Here is a 19,501-nt window from a genome sequence, read left to right as displayed (position 1 = left end):
CATGAAGTTCATGTGTTCAGAAGTGAAGTTATCTTCTTCTGTCCTCTCCTTCTTAGAGTATTAGGTTGTGATATGCGTGTATCCTTTTGAGAAACTTTGGAGTCCTGTGAACTGCAGTTACAAATGAAGTACGAGTGCAGTAAATTAACCAATAAGGAGGATTGCCCTTATTCAGAACTGGAATCTGCTTAAAATAAAAAAAAAAAAAAATCACATTCTCTTATAATTTGACTAATCTGTTTCTACTGAAAGTTATACCCCTTAGGGATTATATGAGGACTGCAACTCCTTTTTACATTTCTATTAACATTAAATTTTGGAGGACTTTGGAATTGGTTCTAGTTTGGGATGGATTCATGTTCACTTGCTGGTAGTGCATTTCCTTAAAGAAGAACAAAAGTGTTACAGAAAAGAATAGAGTTCTCACTGAAATGAATTAGCAGTAGGATATTTATTAATTGCTGTTTCCATGTGGTATTTTATGCAAGTTAAATTTCATAGCTACTATCTATCTGCATGTGGTGTTCAAGATAATGACAGATTTGAACCGTTTTGCAGATATGTGATTTGAATTTATTAACAGCATCCTACTAAATATGAAAGGATTCTTGAAACAAACAGACATTGTTTGAAGAACGATGTAGCTATTTTGTTCACAGAATAGAGTACGTTTTATTTGACCTAATTTCCTTTTACTATCTTTTTAAAATCTTTTCATATGTACAATAGGAACACAGACAAATACTCACCGGGCAACTACTAAGCACAGTAGTTACATATACTTGTAGTAGTACATATACTTGCTGCTACTTGTATTGTTATGTTCCCATTACATTCAAAATACTACACTACTGTACATAATCTTTTTTTGTCAGTCTCTTTAATACCAGTTTTTAGTGTTCTAGTTTTCATAACTTAGTTTATTGTATTATTCTTTCTTTTAAGAGTATATAAAGTGTAATAATTGGTTTTTCCAATGTTCCAAGAAAATGACACTTTTTTTCCTGTATTTCCAGAACAGCAGTCACAATACTGAAATTGTGCTGAGTGATTAAATCAGATCGCTTTCAGGTTAGATTTGAAGACATGTTCAAGTCTGAACTTCAAACACACAGGAGGCCAATTCATCTCTTACTGCTGCAAATTATATGTCACTACTTATAGCTCTGTTGTGCTAGAAATTACTTTGGCTGTTCCTAGTTAAAATTTTTTATAGATAAGTATACTTCCTTGCTCAGGTAACAGGAGTGATAGCAATTGAAATGTTAAATTTGGTCTCGTTTGTTCTGTCAGAGCCATGAATCAGTGGGGAGAAGAACTGAAATCAGTAGAATTGTGGCAAGCATCATAACATCTTTCAGTACTGAGCTTCTTTTGTTGTTGTTATTCCATAGGTGCATTTTTTTTTTTTAAAGCATGATGCAATTCTTTTGCTATAGTGTCCAGCTGAGTCAAAATCACTTGTAAATTGGCCCAACACTCTGCACGCTTAAAAAACAATTCGTTTTGAGGACTAGATTTTTTTTTCCATATAAAATTAAAGCATCCTAGAAGGATATCATTACAGCACTAATGTGAACATTGACTTTGTTTTTTTTCTAAATCCATCTTGAATTGATTTTGAATGACTTTTCATTCTTACTTCATAATTAATGTTTTCTTTATGTGTTTCAGATTAAGAAAACCAAAAGTAAGGTAAACTTAATTTCCTAGGAACTGGTTTAGTAAAAGAAGCATTCAAAAGTGCTTCTAATTTGCTTTCTTGAGATTTACCATAGGAACCCTTAAGTGTAAAGGCAACTCATAAATACAAAGCAGTTTGTTTAAGCCTGAGTTTCTTTGGTTTTCAGGCAGTTACATAAAAAACAGAGTTATAAGGAACCTTACTTTTCTGTATATCTGTTTTTCCATTGCAGATACCCAGACTGACAATCCATTTAAATGACCAAGGCACTTGTTTGACTATGTTAGAGTGGTAGAATTTAGACAGCATGGATGACAGCAACCTGCACATGTCAAAGATTCCTGAATAGTATTCTTTCTTCAGTTCTGAGATACAGAAAGAATGTAAATGGGATTTTCTTTCTCTTACCATATTAAATCCTAGGGCATTTCTTTAAGTGTGCGTGAATTGTAATTCACAAAGAAATTCAAGGAAAGTGGTCAATTACAGGCAGAAATGCTCTGATCTTTAAGTGGAGAGTTAGTTGTTCTCTGAATGCTACAGTTTTGAAGCCTAAGGGAAAGCTGTATCATTTCAAGGTAAAGCAAACGTTGTTAGTGCTGAGATCTTGGCTACACAGTAAAACTTGAGGCTGCAGCATTGGCAAAGAAAATGGATGTGACACAGAGAACTTAAAATATTGAACAATGTTTTCATTTTTGTATCTCTTTCGAATTTGAAATGAAGTTGTAGTCCTCTGGAAGCTAGGAAATTATCAGACTGGTGCAATCTTGAGATTTTTTTATTATTAATACAGAAAGTGTTCACAAGCTCCATAGACACTTGTTTTTCAGAGCCATGCAGCCCTTGAACCTAATTTTATTCCATTCAGTTGCTAATTCTTCAGCTGACCATGAGCGCAAGCGAACATAAGCAGAACTTTGCTCAGTGCAAAGATGCGCTTAGTCAAGGAAATTCTGTGTACAGAACCATGTTTGATCCATATATGAGAATGTAGCTGAATCTTCGTGCTGTTTTTGCCTTAGGTATTGCTACAGGAAGGACCAGCAATGACTGCCAATGGCAGTGCATGGTACTTTATTTCCTCTTGATGTGGACAGCTAGGAATTTATTTGCCTTACAGAAACTTACAGTAGCTACTAAATAGGTCTTAGAGAAGAAGAATTTTTAAGTTGAGAGTGCTTACAATTGTACCTTTCATCTGTATCATCTAGTTAAATAATTATGGTCTTTACTTGGGAGGTTGCTGAGATTTAAGTTCAAAAAGTAATACTGATATAAAAACAAGCTTGATTTAATACTGCAGTAATGACCATCTCTAAGTTGGTTATTACCACTTAAGAGAAAGATATCTTGGAGACATTACGGATTGTCCTCTGAAAAAATATCATCTTAGTGTTTAGTTATATACTGAGTTTCAGAAGTAAAATGAATTTAAAATGAGAAAGTGAGAATAATAAGTGGTGTGACTTATGCTGAAGGTTTATAAATCAAAAATACAGAAGTTATACATCAAGGTGATGAAAATCATTTTGGAAAAGTTGCTGTTTAGGATTAGGCTAAGCATACTGTAGCACACCATGGCCAGGAAGAGAGGCAACTAACAGCAGTGTAGCACAGTAGTATACAAATAAGAACATAGAAAAAAAGGAACAGAAATATTGCTCATAAAACAGTAACCTGGTTATTAAAAACAAAACAAAACAAAAACTTATGAAGCTGCCTTAAAATAAAAAGGAAATAACTACAAACTGAATATAAAACCAATGGAATATTGCCTGACTGCAATAATTGCTATAGTTGCTGAATGTGCAAGGAGAAAGCTATTACACAAGTTAACACATCTTCCAAAGGACTGTTAAGACCAATTGTACATCTGTAACTCAAAGTACATAAACTGTGCGTTGCTTCAAGTGAGGACAGTACAGAACCTCTTGTTGTAATGGACCTGTATTTTAATTCTATTCTTTGGCTATCATGAAGACCTAATGGAGTATGTGGAGAAAGGATTTCAGTTATTCATATGTTGCTTCTAGATGAGAATGAACTACTTAAGAAGAATAACTGGTTTCTCTAAATTCCCACTTCACCCATATTCAGCCACTTTGTATAGATTGGAAGCTATTCAAGAGCAAATCTGTCCTTTATTATGTTTTTGCAGTATTTATATAGCTGTGATACTTAAAATTTTCTGTTGAGAAAAGAGAGAGAACTTGTAAAGCTATCAAGTCAAAAGCTCAGTCTTCAGACTTCTCTCTAAGCATAGCTGTTCATTTTGTATTGTAACTTTCTTCATACTTTTCCTACTTCAACAGATTTTTTTTGTTGTTGTTGTTTTGTTTTTAATGATTTCATAGCTGAGTGAGTGGCCTCTCCTCAGATATCAAAAAAGACTTTTTGATGTATGTTTTTACTGAAAGCAAGTCCAAATGCTAAAAAATTATGAAAGAGTCAGAAAAAATAGCTTTGGGCTACTTTGTAAAGGGGTATTGGGAAGAGGAAAGAAGAAAAAGAATATTGTCATGAAAACTTGTTCGTTCTTTGTTTAGTACATTTGTGTTTAGAGCGTTCATGGAAATGACACTTCCGTCTTGGGTGTTACCTTAAATGAGAAGTCATTAAATGAAGTTTCTACTGCATAGATAAGAATATTTATTTATTTTAATTAACTGTATATCTGTAAATGCATGTAATTAATTGTGTGACTTTTCCTTATACTTCATAAAATCATTTGCATGAAATCACTCGCTACTAATATTTTAGTGGTGTTTCTCATTGTACAGTACTAGGAAATGAAATAAAGATAATGAAAAGATACACAGTAGGTTTTTTGGTTTTTTTTAATCTCTGGCAAAAGGTCTCTTTTGCTTTTGAAAGCTGACCATTTGTATGCAGAATAAATAATTGTTGGACAGAAAAAAATATATCTTTTTCCTAATCCAGGTTTGGTATAAATTCCATAAATTATCTGGGGCAATGAGAAATACCTCAGATTTAAATTTTACTATTCAAGTTAGAAAGTATTCAGGTTTTAATTAGACAAGCTTTAGTTAATGTATTCAAGTTGGTTATGTTAAACTGTAATAAAAAGTATTTTAAATAAATTAAATCCTCTGTGCTTTTGTAAAATAAAATTAAAAAGTTAGAAAATCTGAAATGATAGCAGGTTAGAATTGTCAGGATGAGGAAGGTTACATACTTTTTAATTTAAGAGTCTGAAAAATACAGATACTTAAGTTGAAGTTAGTAATTTTTTCCTCTAAATTAAGATTTCTGTCAAAAAAAAAGATGGTTGCAATAGATAGCTTTATGTATATAGAATTGTATATATTTTAAAACATCTAAGGTAAAAATAGTTTTTGCAGAGTTGAGTATAAAGAGCATAATTTACTGTCTGCACAGGTCAGACAGTCTTTGCATTATTATTTAATTAGCTTTGAAAGCAGGAAGTGTAGTGTGTTTAGTTTTGGGTGTGTGTTTTTGTTTTTTCTGTACTGCATAGATCTCCAACAGACATTATTATACGTGCTTCAGTTAAGAAAAAAAAAGTAGTGATTTTATAAACAGAGGAAGCAACTGTGCTAGGTCTCTGAAGAGAGAAGTGTTTGGTTTCTGTACCCATTTATGTGGTTAATATTTGGCTTAAGGTTTACAACTGAACACGTAATAAGCAGAGTAAGATTAACTGCACCATGAGTCTTCATAATTGTCTCAGCATCTTCCTGTTCATTAAATTGGCTCTTCAATTTTTTTTTTTTTCAATGGGAAAGTAAGCTAGTAATCTCAGCACTGAATTAGCTGCTTCAAGAGCTAGAAAAAAAAAAAAGCTCTTCAGTGGAGACTTAACGTTTTTTTCTGTGCTGGTACACAGATCACAGCAGAAGGAAACTCCATCTTTAAATGAGGACTTCCTGTATTTAAAGAATTTAAATATCTTGAATCATTTTTTTCTTTTTAAATCTCTAACTGCTCATTAAATTCTTAAAGAGCTTTTCTTTTTTGTTTGAAAATATATATAGTCTTTATGTTATCGTTTATATTCTTGATCTCAACATGTTTATGAAGCCTAAAGTAGGATTATAAGCATGAGTAGCATTTTTCTCTATCAAATTGTAAGAGAGCTTAATAAAATACAAGAACTTCTGGTGACTTAGCTAATGTCAGAAAGAAGCAGGTGTATTTTTTCTTTATGGGAACATCTATGATTTTGCTTTGTGTTATTGTAATAGAATGAAATTAGAAGTAAAAGATGATTTTCTGCATTCTTACATCTATACAAGATCCAAAGTTTTTTTTTCTCTGAAGAGAAAATCAAATGCCTGACCTTCTTCTCTACAAATGTTTAAAATGAGCTTATCTTATCATATGAGGAAACTTGTTCAATTTAGTAAAACTTACAAAAGTAAAAAAACACCAATGTTCTTTTTAGAATGGAGGAAGAACTAAATTAAATTTGAATATTTAATTGATTTTCAAGTTTCTCCCCAGTTTCAGTTGGCTTAAGATTTTGTTCTCAGTCTTCATGGTAGTATTTACATCTGAATAGGGCAAATAATCAGTATTTAGAATTTTTTAAAAATACAAAATAATACAGAGAATATTGGCTGCATACTTATTAACAAAAAACAGATGTGATGTGGTAGACTATGGTACTGATATTTCTATATTCTCTCCTATTAAATTGAAAATTGGAGTGTAGGGAAGAAATTCAAAGATTTACCAGCATGAAGGAATACTTTTATATTTATGCGTTTTTGGTGTGTGTGCAAACTCCCACATATCACTGATAAGACCATGTAGGTATTTTTCTGTGTTTCTGTATTATTCCTGGAGACAGATTAATTTTTTTTTTGAGCTACTAATTAGAATGCATCATGCATTCAAGTATAAAAATGCAAGAATTAACTCAGTTGAATTTTATAAGATAGTATTTTGAATACCTGACCTTTGAGTATGTTGTATCCAATTTTAATGTGATGCAATTTGCCAAAATAAATTTATAAATCTTTTTTCCAGGTGAAATAAACTAAAATTATTTCTTCAAATTTAAATATTTAGTTTAGCGGAAGTCACACCAATAACAGCAGAGAATTGGAAAAAAAAAAATAGAGGTTAAAGCTGGTCAACTCTGGTTAATCAGGCTCTTTTGATGAACCATGAACATATTTTTATTTTCCTTGACTGAATCACTCACTAAAATGAACACTGCACATAAATAGCCATGCTACTCACGTGCTATACAGTAAAATGTTCAATATGTCAGGTTTTTTCATAATTCAACCAAATACTGCATGATACCATTCTAGAAGTAGCAATACTCCAGATGTGTTCTACCCAATTCATCAGAAAAAGGCTGTTAATTTAGATGGCTTTCATTACAGATTCACAGAATGGCCCGGGTTGGAAGGGATGTCAAGGATCATGAATCTCCAACCCTCCTGCCTCATGCAGGACCACCAACCTCCCCATTTAATATTAGACCAGGTTGCCCAGGGCCCCATCCAATCTGGCCGTGAACACCTCCAGGGACAGGGCATCCACAACCTCTCTGGGCAGCCTGTTCCAGCACCTCACCACTCTCTCTGTAAAGAACTTCCCCCTGACGTCCAACCTAAATCTTCCCTCCCTCAACTTAAAACCACTCTCATTTGTCCTGCCTTTATCTACCTTTTCAAAGAGTTGATTCCCCTCCTGTTTGTAGACTCCATTACGGTACTGAAAGGCTGCAATGAGGTCATTTGGCAGCCTTTTTTCTCCAGGCTGAACAAGCCCAGTTCCCTCAGCCTGACTTCGTCGGGTAGGTGCTCCAGTCCCCTGATCATCTTTGTGTCTCTCTCCACAACTCCCTGTCTTTCTTGTACATTTAATAGTAGACCAGGCAACTGAGGGCCGCATCCAACATGGCCTTGAACACCTCCAGGGATGGGACATCAATGAGACACAAATTCATACATGCACAGTTGTGTACAATTTTCAAGAAAATAAAATACAAAATGCTAAAGTAAATTAATATTAAATATATGCTTAGTAGAGATTGAAGTTTTTAATTGCTGTGTTTATATTTCTAAGATTAGTGGATATCTATAAATGTCAATAGAGCAGTGTGTTTTTCTTTTGACAGTAAATAAGCTAATAATTAAAGACCATATCCTCCAATTTGACAAGGGTAATTAAGAAAATTCAGATAATACTAACTTCTTTAAAGACAAATGAGGAAAAGATGTTCTCCACTAATATCTTGTTCTGCAGTGTTTTACACCTCTCAGGTTATAAATGATTTAATAGACCTGAATAAGCTAGTTTGGTAAAACTGTTCATCTACTACACTGTAGGAGTTAGAGTTAAGGAAAGGAATAGTAAGGAAATACTGGTTAGGAAACTAGTTCTTTGTCTTTTGTCGGTGCTTGTTTCGCTGATCATGAAACAAAGCATTCCAGGGCTGTTTTGGAGACAATTCTTCATGACTCGTTTCCTTAGAATATGTATTTTATAGTGGAGATTTCTGAGCTACTAAGCTTAGCTTTTATTACCTCTGCTGTTGACCTCTCTTTCTCGTGGCTATTTCTATTCCTATCAGCCATAATTGTGAATGGTTCTTCAGGTCATTGAGTGCTGTCTCAAAATACTGCTTAATTGCTGAACAAAGTGAAAATGGGAAGTTTGGGTGCTCTGAGAGTGTTTCCTTTTTCTTTAAATAGAGAAGGGGGTTTCTGTTGAACTCAGAAGTAATAGGAAGGAGGGGATTGCTTGGTAAGTTGGAGAGAGGTATAGAAATGCATTTAGAAGTATGAACTCCTAGGGGCAATAAGTGAGAAGCACTTCTAGGGATAGACAATAGTATACAAGGAGAATTTGTGAAATGTTGAAGGAATTAATGACTAACAAGTAAAAAGTTGAGTTAGTTACATTTGGGAGGGTGGAGTAGAGAAAAAATAGACGTTTCTTGAAGTCTATTAGTCAGTTCCAACTCAAACTCTTGTTTTGTTATTTAGAAGACTCTCTTGTGTACACTTGCTCCCTGTAGAATTGTACTCAGACTAGTTCAATATCATGCTGTTTTTCTAACAGAAATTCTTGTCTTAGTGAAGAGTATGTCCATCTACTGCAGCCATGTTTGCAGTGTTTGCAGCTACCACTATAGAGACATGTCAATTATTATTTTTACTTATTGTTTCACTGTTCTCCTTAAGAAAGAGTAAGGAAGTAAACTCAAAGTAAATACTGAATAAAAGCCATTGGAGTTTGCTTTATTGCTATTAACAACATTATATTAACAACAAAAATAAATTATTAAAGCCATAATATGAAATTGTCCGTTGTAGTTCAGTGCTTACAAACTGTCATCTTGATGGTGTTATTATGTGTTGGATTTCTAGGGTATCACTTAAATATAACGAAGAATGCAATAAAACTGTTCTTTGGAAACCTGATGAAGCACTTTAGAGCCTTAAATGTAAAAAGCCAAAAGCAAACAATCAAGTATAATTAATGTTTTATTGAGAAGGTAAGAGTTTAATAAATAAATAAATAAAATTCAGATACAAGAGCTTATGGATCTCAGTACAGGAAGTACAGAACTTGGAATATCTTTGACTCGGGCACAACTACAAATGCAAAGTGGTGATCTGTCTGGAAATATATATATATAGAGAGAGAGAGAGAGCTCACGCCTTTTACAATGTTATAAATTGTTACCAACAGATACAGAAGAAATTTGCATGTGATGAAAATTAATTTTTATGTGCTATATGATCCACTAACAGTGAAGCTGTGGTTGACCTCAAGTGTCCTTGACCTTGAGCATAATGCTGCCTGGTCTAAGAATGTATTTTGCTTCTCTAAAATGAACATCATGTGTCCTATCATCAAATAAAACATATATCTAATGTATTTATGCCAAATATATTGGCACAAATTTAAGAAGAAAAAAAAAAAAAAGATAAGACGAAACAACAGCCCTAAAAAAAATTAGCAAGAAGACTTTCCTATAAAGCTACCTTAAGAGGTCAATCAGTAAGTTTTATGTCGCTGGGAGAGTCTTGACTTCTCAGTCATTGTAAATTACAAATTATTTTAATGCAGTTGGAACACTGTTGGAATTGGTGATATTTTAATGATGGTTCTTGATACAAATATATAATTTACCAGAAGTTTTCATCTTTTGTTCTGACACAGATATACATATTTTCTCTTTATGCTGTCATGCAGAAGTGCAGATACTTTGGGTAAATGATACAAAGGCAAGAAAACCCTACTCAGACTTTTTAGGGATAGAACACGTGACATGATTTCAGTGTTCTGTTTTGAAACATTAACAAATATGTCTATTGTGAAAATTTAAGGCACCTTTTTCTGAATTATTTTAGATAAAAGTTTTAAAAGAATATTTGAATTCAGAATTGCGTCAGCTGCAGGTAAGACCTTGTTACCTGTTGGATGAAATATAGTTTGCATTTGTTTATGAGGTGGTTTTTATGTCACCTAATTACTGCTTTTACAAACATGAAGTTTAAGCAATGAATATGTAATTCAAATACAAAAGACAAACTCTTATTTTAATGGCCTTTTTTCAATCTCAGTGCAGGATTATTACAGTATTTTGTTTTTTTTTTTAAGATAGCAGTGTTTGAGTAATTTAATAGGAAAGCAGCACAAAAGTTATTTGACAACTAAAATTTTTTCTTAAATGTTATAAGGATACAATTTATTTCATACCATGATTGATACGTATCATGATATATAACATTCTGCCTACTATGCCTTGGGTAACATAGTTATGTTTTTCTGGCTTGGAGATTCCCTGTAAGCATCTATAGTTTGTAGTATATCGTCGGCAAGTCTTTTCTATTTAAAACATATGCACATGGTAGATGAACTTATCGATCACAAAAAGATAGTACAGGAGCATGAATTTTGTTTTTGGTATAATAATCCTCTGAATTATTTTCACTAAATATATATGTTAATGCACTTAAACTTCTAAATTAAAAGCACATAAGTGTGTTTACTGAGACTTGTTTGACAGCTACTGTATGTGAAAACTAGAAATATTTTTTATGGCTACGTACAAAATGGCATAAAGATTTTGTGATAATGATATTTGTAGAGTTTAACTTTTAAGAATGGTAAGTACTTTATATGAAAACCACGGTACATAGAAGACGTCAGCAACATCAGCTGAAGTCTGTAGTAGTTCCGACGCACTGTCTTTAACGCAGTTAAGAACAGAAGTCATTGCAGTAGTCTGCTGAACCACAGACGAGATTCATACCTGGAATACTTTGAAGAAAACAAAAGCTCTGCTTGCTTCTTTGGATATTGAAAATTAGTATGTGAAACTAGAGGAGACTTTAAGAGTGTGTTGTTTTTTTTGTTTGTTTTTTAATATATCTATCTTTCTGTAAATACTGGAGATAAATCTCAAGGGCCTGATTAAATTTTAGTCCCATTGTAGATTCTATAAAACAAACAAGCAAAGAAACAATAAATCAACCAATGTTTGCATAGGCTCTATGTAAATATCCAGAACTCTAGAAATATCTTTAGTAAGTCATTAACTTTTGAATGAAGTTTAAATGTGCATGAGTGTTTTTCAAAGTGTCGTACCTTGTATAGTAACATGAAAATAGAAAAAAAAGCTGATAAAAATTTACTTTAATGAGAAATCTAGTGATTTACGAAGCAGTGCATCAGCCTACAATTTAAAGATCTGCATAGCTATCAACAGCTTCAGAATATGAAATCAGCTTGTGCTGATCTTAGCTTGCAGTCATGTACCTTGACTGTTGTGGATTCAGATGCTGTCTGAATAGACTTCAAGCCAGAATATTTTGTCTAGAGCAGCTGTTCCTCTTACATTTTGTTGAATGCATTTTGCGATATAGTGAGGCAGCTATCCTGTAGACTTTCTATATGGGTATTTTATTTTATTTTAAGTAATCCTTAATCAGTTTGATGTAAAAATGCCTTGGGATCTTATTCTTAGGCTTGGAAAATCTGCTTATTGTTTTCTTCTTTTTATATATGTATATATGTTTTACAATTTTTTTCAATTCTAAAACTAAGTCTGCAGAACTGACTTCAGCCCTCCTCTAGTTTTGTCATGACAGCAACCTGAATGTTCTGTTAAGTCACATCTTATCTGTAATACATAAGCTTTTACAGGCTTTCTCTGATTAGATTTAGTTCAAGAACACATTCTAACTGGACACATGGTTCTTGCAGTACAGTTTTTGATAAGCCTTCATCACTGACTTCTTCATGAGGATAAAATTTTGTCTTTTTTTTCCTCCATCGTATGGTATGTGTTCTACTAAAAAGAAAAGAATAAAAAGAAATATATTCATTTAAAACTCTAATGTAAAATATAACTGCCCTCCAACACACTTTCTCCCACTGAAAAGAAGTTATTGTCAGAATAAACAAACCATGGGGGCTTGGAAAAGAAGTGTGAGCCAGGAGTAGCAGGGTCACACTCTTCATGGCTTTCATCTCAGTTTTCACTAATGCAGTCATTGTGTGGAGGTCCCATGTAACTCTTGAAACTTTGCTGATAATTATTTATTTATTTATTTTTTTCCCCCTAAAATTGCAACTTTCAAGACTCCATTAAGAAATCTGGAAAAGGCTCTGCTGCATGAACCCAGTTCGAGGAAATTGTTCACTTTTTGAAAGAGGAAGTGCTCATATAATGGTTTGGCTAGGAAGGGTCATTAAAAATCATCCAGTTCCAACTCCCTTGCCATGGACTTAGACACCTTCAACTGTATGAGGTTGCCCAAAGCCCCATCCAAGCTGGCTTTCAACACCTGCATAAGAAAATATGAAGTTTTGGACATCACTTAAATTTGCAGGGAAAAGAAGGTACTAAAAAGGTCATCTACATCACGTAAAACATTTCCAGCTATGACATGCAGTGGAGTGACAGAGGCTGCTTTCTAGTTTTCTCTAGAAGCTTTAGTTTTTCTAGATAATCTTATTTTTTTTGTTATTATTTTTTAGTTTGTTTTGGTTTGTTTTTGGACAGAGTGTTTTTTTTCATTTTTGGATGAAGATTTTCTTTCATCTTGTCATGCTTTTTAGTGGAATATTCATTTCTTTGGACTCAAAAATATTTAATTTGCAAGTATTTTTGCTATCCTTCATATGTTTGCATTTGTCTTTATGTGAGCAATTTATATATTGTTAGAAACTTAATTCTTCTGTGAATTTTTAAAATAAGTTACTGTTGAGGACCATCATGTACCATCTCTGGTGCTACTTAATAAAGTCTTAGTTTGATTTATATTTCATCTGTTAGGTTAATGAATTAAATAATTTTACCAAAATTTAGCAACAGGCTGGGGGATAAATATTGTACGGGGTAGATATCCTGCATCCTCTGCTCCTTTTTCTTCTCTGAAGTGCTTGTGTATCAGTGCACACAGCATGGGGAATTAACAGGAAGAATTAGGGATACGTGTGCTGTCACAGGGCCATGATCTCATTGTGACCATGGAGACATGGTGGGGTAGGTCGTGTGACTGGAATGAACACCAGTTTGCTTGTCAAAATATAAAAATAAGCCTGAGCAAGAGTTTGGCTGGACCTATCTAGGCATGTGTTTGCCAAAGTTTGTAAGTAGCTGACATGTGCATATGTAAAACCATTTAAAAGCTGAGACTTAGAAATTGGAGTTATGGATAGTTTCCCCATTGATGGGAAAAATTCAAAACTTGAATCTGTCAAACTACTTATTTATATAAGCCATTTTTATAATCTATATTATGTAATTATTGTTGCATTGAATTAAAATGTTTTACTAGATGCAAAGCTTATAAACTATTTGGGAAACGAACACAATTTAGAAAAGCAGCTGGCATGTCTGGGCCTGCAATGCTATGGAAACAGTCAACAAAGGAAACAAGTCTGCTATGCACAAAAAAGCATCAGACCAACAGCAGTGAAAACCAGGGCTGGCAGCAGAATGACATGAGCAAACAGTAACAGTGTGATGCCTGTGGAGATTTTGCTAGATAAATACTAAATAGGTATACATAAATAGTTACAGTTTGTGACAGTTTTATTGATAAGTCTTCCAAGGAAAAAGAAATCTGTATACTTGAAATTGAAATATGTCAAGTTTGAGGTGACGGGGAAGAATTTATTGGGGACAGAGACAGGTAGCTTGTCTAAATATGTGTAATACTAAGCAGGTTATTATATTACTTGAAATTAAAAATAAGCTGTGATTCACTTATTTTTAAATTGCTGGGGCTCCTCAGCTGTGAGTTACATCAGGTGCTTGGAGCCATTGTAACAACAAGCATATCATGTGTTCTTTAAAAATAACATTCCTAGGTATGGGTATCATACTGCTGAAGGAAAACTGTTTAGCTGTTTAAAGGCTAATTTCTCTTTCCCTCCTATCTTTTAAGAAGAGTTCTAAAACTAGAACTTAGAATCATTGGCAAAGATTTGAAAATGTTGCTATTTTGAAATATATGGAAGAATTAGGAAACTTCTGTATATACTGTGGGTATTTCTTCTTATAGGTTTCATCTGAAGCTAAATGAAGAAATAGCCCTTTGACTTTTTCTTTTTTTTAACAGAAGTTTGTCTACGCTAAATATGCATAGAGTAGTTTTCTCTGAAGCAGTTTGTTTTCCCCTTGTGACCTATATACCAACGGGATAAATGGGTCGTCATTCAACAGCCAACTTAAGAAGTTAAGCCGCTCTGCATGTGCAGTATCCATGCTGTCCTGAGCTGAGAAAGACTGGCACTGGAGAAGTGGTAGCAGTTTTAAGTGAATCCTTTCCTCATTCCATGCAATGTAATGCAGGCCCACTGCAGAGCGGTCCACAAGGCATGCCAGACTTTTCTGGGGCCAATGCAAAGCCAGCATACAAAGAGGACATTATTGATATTATTACTGATATTTGGAAGATTGCCTATCATGTAACGTTATCTTTTTTTCTTTTTTTTTAACAATAACTAAAAAATTTTTATTTCTCAATTGCTAGAGATTTTTTTTATTATAGGAAGTGTCCTCCTTCGCATGTATTATTAAAGTGATATTTTCTTATGTACTTGGTGTTGAAAAGATAAAGAAACATTCTTAGTTTTATATAAAAAATAAGTGAAGACTGTCTTAAAAATACCTCTAAGTTTCAAAGTAAACGTGTGTCAATACCACAGTATGATGGTAACTCAGTATCTCATCTTAAAATTCCATCCTCAGTTCAGATTGGCAGTAAAGATAAAGGTGTAATATACTACTTCCAAGCTATTTATTGGTTGTGATTTTTAGCAATAGCTAGACAAAGTTCAGCTCAGTTAAGCTCATTTAGTTGTCATACACATCAGGCCTACAGTTATCTGATGGTTTGCTAAAAGAGTATATTGTTTTAGTTACAGATCTATCAAAAATAAATGCCATACCAAACACTTGCTAGCGTTAGCATGTTTTATTTTCATGCCTTGATTTGAAATTCTAAGATAATTGCTAAAATTGGGAAGAAAATCTGAGTTTCCTTTTAAGCTTTGCGAATTCAAATGCTTTCAACTTTCAAAAAGCCAGAAACATAAATGTGTGTGCGTCTTGGTGTGATCCTCGTGTTACTTTGCCACTATACTGAGAAAGTTTCAGTGATATAAAGATTGTAAAATACCAATTTAAACTTTCAAGTATCACATTTAGTGCGTTTTGAAGAGCACCTCTGTTGTATTATTGTGTGTGTGTTCATCTGTCTATATCTGAATATGCATGAGCTGGTTTATTCCCTTAAATCATACAGTAGATTTCCAAATATATTTGACAAGAATGTGAAAGCTTTGATCCACTAAGTTTTTTATTATACATCTGATCTTTTGATAATTGCAGTTACTTTCTAGTATACTCATATCCATATTTTGTATAGATGAAAGAGGCACATTGTGTTTTGGAAAGAATAACAGCACAAAAAAGGTTTTGTATCTCTGAAGATGATTATGCAAAATATAAGCAGCTAATTATTCAAAAAATAATATTTCTAAATAATATCAGATAGCTTTCAAGTAATTGTTGGACTGAAGTTTTTCTGCTTAGAAAGTAAATTACTTACAGCTCAAATGTGAAACTTTCAAAATATTATCGTATGAGTGGGTTGCTTTCAACTGGAGACATTCTAGAGTCTCTGTATCTGTTTTGATTTGTCCTACGACCTTTTAACAGCGAGTTGCATTGTCCAGAGAATGTCTTAACTGAGTGATGAGATCAGATTTATCAGTCTGTCATTACTCAGTTACTCGCTTCTTAATTCCTGAGAAGGTCATACAAAGAAATGGCCAGTTTGTCATGGCCTGCAGCAGTCTCTGATTTTTGGAAGTCAATCATGCGTATCTCAGCCCTGGCCACACAAGAATAGGTGCCATTTTCCTGTTTCATCATTGTAATTGATACTATATTTAATGTATTTTGAATACCATATGAAATATGACATGTAATTCTTACATACCGTACCTCTACTGATTTTGTACCTGGCTTCTTGCATGGATGAAAGTTTAATAAATCTGTAATGGCAAGAGAAAAGTCTAACATTTTAAAAAATATATATTTTGACACTTAGTGAAAAGATTACGAAAGTTTGGGTTACTTAAGTATAAAAGAATGAGGTAACAGATGTCATTCAGTTTGGAGGAGTGATATTGTGGAAAGATCTGTGAAGAATATGACTGCTTGTCTTCTTGCAAAGGATGTACGTTATCTAGGATAACCACAGTGGCATTCACTTTTAAACCATTAAGTTTTCATTAATGTTAATTGCATTGGAAATTTGAAGAATCTGTACAAAGGCAATTAGAAGAGAGGTAAACCTAACAATTTTTTTTGTGGTTTTATAAAGAACTGACCTCAGTTAGTTAAATGATTTCTTAAATACTTAATGTACTAGAAAGTTTTCAGAAAATAACTTTTGCTTTTAAAATGTCATCGGATTTTTCATATTCAGAGAGGTGAATTCTTGTTTTACATGTATAACTCAACCATAATTCTAGATTTTCTACACTTGAAGCCAACATAACACACGAATATTTTCTCTAAACTTTGACATAGATTGCCCCATCTGAGTAGGTAACTTTTTTGTCTTATACTGGGCAGATATTTACAAAAAGTACCTCCACACTTTCATAATCACTTTAACTGCCACTCGGCTTTGTGCAAAGTTTAAGTTTGCAGGTTGCCATCTGTAAGAAATTGATCTAGTTTGGGCTAAGTTACAGCAGGGAAGGAGAGGTACATATTTATGTATTGTTCTGCTGCTTGTAGCTTTCTGGTATAGTTTTACCAAGAGCAGAACTCAATATCCTGTCTGGCTTGGATATTGACTGATATTGTAAGATACTGTATCTAGAAGATGATTAGAAGCAAAACCTAAAAGCCATAGTCTTTAAGACTGAGGCTCTTTTTCAATAGCAATAAATAAAATTAGAATTCTGAAATGTTAGTCTAGGACATCGTGCATATATTTAACTTTTAGATAAAAATATTTATGTAAAACTCAAAGGAACCTGTGTCATTAGAATTAAAATCGAACATCTTCACTGTTCCTTTTAAATGCTCAATTATCATTAATATTTTTGTAAAATTATTTTTTGCTTTTTTAAGAAAACATATATTTTACATAAGGTAATTGATGTGTAGCTTTATTTAAAAATAAATTACATATCTTTGGAAGTGGAATTTATCGTAATGAGAGTAAGATAAGCTGCAGAAGTGCAGTTAAAAGCCATTGTTACTGGTAATAAGCTATTTACTTTGTAGGCATGTATTCTCAGACAGAGCGTTCTACACAGTATATATGTATCATACATCCTTCATTGAAATTATAGACAAGCTACTTGTAGTATCTATGTAATAATTTACTCATAACACATAGAAGTACTGGGTAGAAAAAAAAAAGGGAATTAAAAAATTCATTGTCATCAAGAGGAGTTGAAAGTATCAGAAGTGTGTCACATCTGAGAGTAACTCAAAAAGTAGGGTGTTATTTAAAAAGAAGGAAGGCAAGGTGTGTGTATAGTGAGATGAATATATAACGAAAAATGGGAAAGTCTGGAAAAAAATGATGTAGAAAGAACACGGGCAGGGAAAAAGGAAGATTTAGAATAAGTAGTCTTCTCAGGTCACTTTTGGATATTTTTCACAGTAGTTAGTCATGAAACATAATTCTCTCAAAAGTAATACTGATATACATTCCTGTGTTATCAGAAATTATGACAAAAATGTGATGTGTTCTTTATATATTTTTCCAGTGCTTTACTACATAGTTATTTAATACTGTGCCAATGCAATTACTGTGATGTGTCAGTAGCGTAGTAAATCTACTTGGTAGTCTTAAAATTTAGGTAATATTCCAAATTGACTACATTTATTTATATTCAAATTTCCTATACAGTCTCAAGTACTTTTTAAAGTAAAAACACAATATAGAATTAGAAATTAGTTAGGGAATATATTTATTTTTTCAGCATAGTTCAGTTTTTTGACTGAGTTATGATTTCATTTAGTTAAGAGCAGTCATGAAGCAACATTCATTTAGGATATCAATATTTTACAAGCTAGTCTCAAGGTCACGTTAGGCATGTAAACCATTTTATTCACTATTTTTGACTAATGATACAATTTACTAGTACGATAATAGTCTCACACTTGGGAACCTCAAAACTCTAATGTTGGAAAAATGCAATTGCTTAGAAATTTTTTCATTGTGATGCTAATGTAACCTGAAGATCTTGCTGTAAAGTAGCTGCTCTTAAATGTGTATTTCTTACTCCATACAATTTAGGTACCTGTCCAGTCTCTGCTCTGCTCTGTAAGATGAGTGACTCTTCCCTGCTGTGCTCCTGTCCCTCAGAAACAATACCACTGTGCTATTAACACTGTTTCAGGTGAAACCAGGACTCTTACTTTTTTCCTGATGCATCATTTTGTTTTTCATGTTTATGGAAACTGTGTATAGAGAGAGGTACTTTATGGTTTGAGGTGATAGGAGTCAGACCTATTTCATTTAACTACATGATAATGGGAAATAAACATATAAATGTTATCAGTGTGGATTTTCATTTTCTTGCTTTCAAAGAACTTTTCCTTACTTATTACTTCTACCTTGAGTTTGATCATTTCTCGTGTCAGAAAGGTTCATACTTGTTAGCTTGGTTTCAAGATATCTGTAGTTGGAAATGTAAATTGCGGAGATGACAAGTGTCCTGGTACTGAACGCTTTTAAAACACCTTTTGCATGAAGTACTAAACGAAGTTTCAAAAATGAGATGATTTGTATGTAAAAGCTTGGTAATGGGATAGGTGGAGGAAGTTCCGCAGCCAGCAGCAACTAGAAGCAATTAATCTTCCTTTGTTATATATTGGGCCAAGTTTATGCTTATCTGTGTCCATGGTAATTCTTGTAATGATTTTGTTTGTTTAATGACTGTAGTTTTTTGAACCTGTAGCCATGCATTTCTTCTGTAGCCTTTTGTAAGTGATGAGACAAGGAAGGTTAGGCCTTAGTCCAGACTTTCAGTCAGGTATTGTGGTTGTACTTTGATGATGGGTCTTTCACATCCTAAATGGTTCTATGATTATGTCTAGGTCCGAGGACAAAACATGTATCAGATGAAACCTTCGTAGTATCAAGATTGGCTATTAACCTTTAACCTTCAGGAGTATTTGAAACTTCAGTACGATAAATGTTACATACACCTCAGATTGTTATGAAGCTGTTAATTACTTATTTAGAAAAATGAAGCCTTCTCTAATATGTACAAGAGCCTGATGGCACCTAAAAGATGCTGTAATAT

General features: G+C 33.2%; 1 protein-coding gene across 2 annotated transcripts in view; it reads left to right on the top strand.

Moving 5' to 3' along the window:
* Positions 1-19,501, top strand: part of CADM2 (cell adhesion molecule 2) — a 626,180-nt gene that overhangs the window by 84,459 nt on the left and 522,220 nt on the right. The gene's annotated exons all lie outside the window — the stretch shown is intronic.

This window comes from Meleagris gallopavo, chromosome 1 (assembly GCF_905368555.1).
Source record: "Meleagris gallopavo chromosome 1, MGAL_WU_HG_1.1, whole genome shotgun sequence".
Lineage (NCBI taxonomy): Eukaryota > Metazoa > Chordata > Aves > Galliformes > Phasianidae > Meleagris > Meleagris gallopavo.
Note: the sequence above shows the minus strand (reverse complement) of the source record. Positions and strands in the feature narration are given on the sequence as shown.